Below are 5,039 nucleotides of genomic sequence, written 5' to 3'. Positions count from 1 at the left end.
CCTTGGTACATCTTCCATTCAGGACAAGTGGCACTCTGATTGTTTCCTAGAACCTAGGCACACTGGGGCTTATTGTGTCATCTAGTGCTGAAAAGAAGGGAATGACCTAATGAAAAAAAAAAGATGGAAAATCATAAGGTAAATTCCAAATAATCTCTAAGCAAATACATCCAATTTAAAAATAAATGGAAAAAGACAGATGTTAATGGAAACTAAATAAGACCTGAGAAGGACTCTGTACCTCTATATTTGAGTCCTTATGGATGAACTGCCACCTAACTTAATAGGCAAGCAATACTACAACCAGTTATACAATGGTGAATGTTCAAACTGTGTTCAAATATGGTAAATGACAACCTTTAACCAATTCAGCTGTTTCTGTACTTTGCCTTCAATTTATGTATGTCATTTCCTTTTTTTTTTTTTTTTTTTTTTTTTTGTCTGTAAATCTATTCTGATCATGGGGCATCCCTGGAGTCTCTCTGAATCTGCTGTGACTCTGGGGGCTACACGATTCTTTAATCATTCACTGTTCAGTTAAACTCCTTTAAATTTAATTTCGCTGAAGTTTTTCTTTAAACAGATGGTATCAGAAGTGGGATTATACAGGTAATTGAAAGTACTAAAAAAAGTTTTATATGTAAGATGTGTGAAGAGAGTGAAATGTGCTTTTGATACCAGATTATAAGAAGGCATAGAAATGTAGATATTTGCCTAAAGGGTTAAATGATTTTTAAATTAGATAAGATAAAGCTAAAGATTTGAGCAAGTTGTGGAAGATTTGTAAAAATTAATCTGGCAAAACAAATTCTGTGTGTGGACATCTAGATTAAGTATAAAGGAGCAGTATTTCTTATTTTGTAAATTAAACACTGAAATAAAAAGCACAACAGGGCTTTCTTAAAGCACTAATCTGCTTTTCCGCAACAATCGTAAAAGGTGAGTAAAGGTTTATAAGAACCTCACCTCACAGTCAGACCGGTTAAGCATAGTATCAAGTGTTTTAATCCTTTAACATATTTGTTTTTTTTTTTGTTTGTTTTTTGTTTTTATTTTTTTTTATTTTATTTTTTATTTTTTATTTTTTATTTTTTTTCCCCTTTATTTATTTTATTGCATTTTACATTTTGGGGTACATGTGAAGAACATGCAAAATTGTTGCATAGGAACACACGTGGCAGTGTGATTTGCTGCCTTCCTCCCCATCACCTACATCTGGCATTTCTCCCCTTGCTATCTCTCCCCAGCTCCCGCCCCCCCCCCCCCCCTCCCCCTTTTCCCCCCACACACCCCCCTGTGTAGTGCTCCCCTCCCTGTGTCCATGTGTTCTCATTGTTCAACACCCGCCTATGAGTGAGAACATGCGGTGTTTGATCTTCTGCTCTTCTGTCAGTTTGCTGAGAATGATGGTTTCCAGGTTCATCCATGTCCCTACAAAGGACCCAAACTCATCATTTCTGATGGCTGCATAATATTCCATGGTGTATATGTGCCACATTTTCCCTATCCAGTCGGCTTCCCCAAATAAATTTCAGTTTCGAAATAGTCTTTTCTGACTTCCAAACTTGAGATGACACAGAAGGCCCCTGAAGCATTCAAAAGAGAGGTAAACAGGATTATTTGACTGTTTAGTGACATGGGAGGCCTTGTCCAAACTAAAAAAAAAATAGTTTAATCTTTTACAGATTATATTTTAGTGAATTATATTAATATATGTTTCAAAATTGTATGAAATTTCTAAAATTCTAATATGTCTGGATATATTCCATCAATCATAATTATGGTTATTATGTTATTAGAGACCACAGAAATAACCAAATTTCATCGTTAATTGTGTTTTAAATGTGACTATTTAATGTCATTTCCATAGTTCACTGCTTAATGCTGATGCAGTTTCTGAAAACTTCACAAGCATGCAGAATCCTAGAATATGGTGTCTTTTAGGAGATTCAGGAGAGGATGGAAAAGGCTTTAAAAATCAGTCTCGAATACAGTTTTTTTTTTTTTTTTTTTTTTTTTTTTTTTTTTTTTTTTTTTTTTTGAGAAGGAGTTTCATTCTTGTTACCCAGGCTGGAGTGCAATGGTGCGATCTCGGCTCACCACAACCACCACCTCCTGGGTTCAGGCAATTCTCCTGCCTCAGCCTCCTGAGTAGCTGGGATTACAGGCACGTGCCACCATGCCCAGCTAATTTTTTGTATTTTTAGTAGAGACGGGGTTTCAGTATGTTGACCAGGATGGTCTCGATCTCTTCACCTTGTGATCCACCCGCCTCAGCCTCCCAAAGTGCTGGGATTACAGCCGTGAGCCACCGCGCCAGGCCAAATACAGGTTTCTAATATATTGAAAATCATATTCTTTGAACTGGAACTTCAATGAAAAGACTGACTGGTTTATAAAACCACTATTCCAAATAGAACAAAAATTAATTAAATACCAAGAAAATATTTTGCCAGATTTTCATGTTAAATCAGCTGATACTGAAATTGTTTAGATATACAATTTGAATGAACTCAATAGTCTATGTCAAATTACCTATGATAACCCATAAATTATCAGTGTTATGCACCTACATTGGAGAAACAACTGGTATTCAAGAAGGCGTTAAGTCCAATGTTAAGCATGGACTCATGGAGAACCAGGTCAGCCGCCTTGTCTTTCCTGAGTCCGTAAAGCTTTTGTTATTAAAGGTTCTGCATTCCATGACTTATCATGGAAAAGATAAAGTGATTCACATTAAGTATATATTGGCGTAGTGACTTATAAATTGGTGAAATAGTTTATAACCAATGTTTAGTTTGTTAAATCCATACTCCTGGAAAAACAATCAACAGTGTTTTTTTTCACCAGGTAAAGAAACTTTTTATCGTTCTCTGAAGATAATGAACCCTTTCACAATCTAGATCTCAAATATTGGATCTTCTGAGAACATTAGAGAAAGACTGTCTTGACCATGCACACTGCAACAAACCTTCAGGATCTTGAACCTTGGGTTCATAATCTCATAATTGAGAGGAATACCTCAACACTATTGGAACTGTCCATAAACTGGAAACCTTAAGGTAAAGCTAACCAAGCAAGTCTCTCCCAAGAAGGAGGCGTCCTCCAGGTGAACAGCTTTTCCTAAGAATTCATCAAGACTTCTACCGCCGTGAGATGCTTATCTTTGAATATGTTTTCTTTGTGTCTGACTCTATGAACCGCAGAAATAAAAGAGGGTCTGCTCTGTGCACTCATGGAGTATACACCTATTTGTGAAGGATTCTGAAGCCAGCATTTTATATGGAAGAACTTACACTTTGAAAGATACAATATGATGTCCCAATCTATGTGATAAACTCTAATGGTACATATGTTGCCTCATAATCAAAAACAGAAAATTGATTCGCTCTTCTTAATCCATATCATAGGTTACAGAGAACATTGCCTAAAGGCCTTCACCCTTCTAGAAGGGCATCATTTGTTCACTCCTTTTTCCATGGATTGGAATAAAGGAGGCGATAATTAGGAATGTATCCCTCATGATAGGCTCTATGGCAGATTCTACTGTAAAGGCTATACTTATACAACAGACTTTTAAATTCTCTTTTAAAAGTTATGCTAATTATTACAATTGGCTAAACAGAAAAGTATTTGTGCAGCTGCTGGTACTTGTGGCCTATGGAGAAATACATGAAATGTAGATTATAAAAATTTGTTTTTAGGGTATTAATGAAAAGATCACATAGTTAAGCAAGTGCACTCTTCATCTGACTCATTCTTTGTTGTATTTGATTTTATGTGGTTTGGTTTATGGAGACCTTGGATAAGGAGCATACTCCAAACTTTTGGATTATCCTCCAGATAACCATAACAGTCTTCCTGGTGTGCTGTATTATCTCAAATATTTTAAATATTTTAATGCAGCCATCTCTAGAATGTCAACTGATCTCTCTTTAACTGGAATGATAAGAGATGAAGGAAATATGAGACCATGAAGACACCTTAACCTATGAATGGCATGCTGGAAACACAAATTGATGGTAACTGAGAGTGATAGCCAGGCCCAAGTTTTGGTATCTCTCACCTACGTAAGAACCTAATTTTAAAACAAAATTATACAAGGTCACTTTTATTGAGTGAGCTCATGTACTAGACCCCAAAAAACAAAACCAAACAAAAATGGAGTCGCTCATGCTAAACATGACATAATCATACTAGGACTTTAAGGAAACAGGTAGATCCAGGCTAGAACAGATTAGGTTTTGTTTTTCTCCTATAAACAGGATGCTCCAGAATAAAGAGGTAACTTCTATTCAGTGTTTGCTCCTACCTTTGTAAAACTCACTGTTCTATTGTTTTCCAGTCTGTTTCAAGGCCAAATAAACACATTTACGATCACGATAGTGACATCAATGACTACTATGGTCAATCTGGCAAAATTGAGAAAATGAGCAAAAGGGAGGAATTGTTAAAGCAAACTAAATACATCTTGAGAAGGACTCTGTACTTCCGTATTTCAGTCCCTGTAGATGAACTGCAACCAAACTCAATAAATACACAAGATTGAAATCCTAACTTAGGAGTATGTGCCTATAACAGTAGCTGAGCCTTGACCAATTCCAGAAGGCATATTTCAACCAGTCATAACTGCTGAGTTTTCAAACTATGTTCAAATAAGGTAAATGTCAACCTGTAACCAGTCCAGCTGTTTCTGCACCTCATCTCCTATTTCTATACATCACTTCCCTCTTTTTATCTGTAAATTTCTTCTGACAATGAGGCATCCCTAGAGTCTCCCTGAATCTGCTGTGATTCTGGGGGCTGCCCATTCTTGAATTGTACATTGCCCAATTAAATGCCTTTAAATTTAATTCAGCTAATGTTTTTCTTTTAACACAGAAAATACGGAAATGTCTAACTCTTCAATAAAAAGTCACAAATATGTCTACAAGGAACAAGAGTAAAGTGAGAACTATGATGCCTCTAAATAGAGAAAGCATGAAAACATTGACCAATCTTAATAAAAGAGTTATATGTAAATCATCTAATGAAAAATT

The sequence above is a fragment of the Sapajus apella genome, unplaced genomic scaffold (genome assembly GCF_009761245.1).
Source record: "Sapajus apella isolate SASKATOON/1434 unplaced genomic scaffold, GSC_monkey_1.0 scaffold8, whole genome shotgun sequence".
NCBI classification, from domain to species: Eukaryota; Metazoa; Chordata; class Mammalia; order Primates; family Cebidae; genus Sapajus; species Sapajus apella.
The sequence above is the reverse complement of the archived record's forward strand: the minus strand, read 5'-3'. Positions refer to the sequence as shown.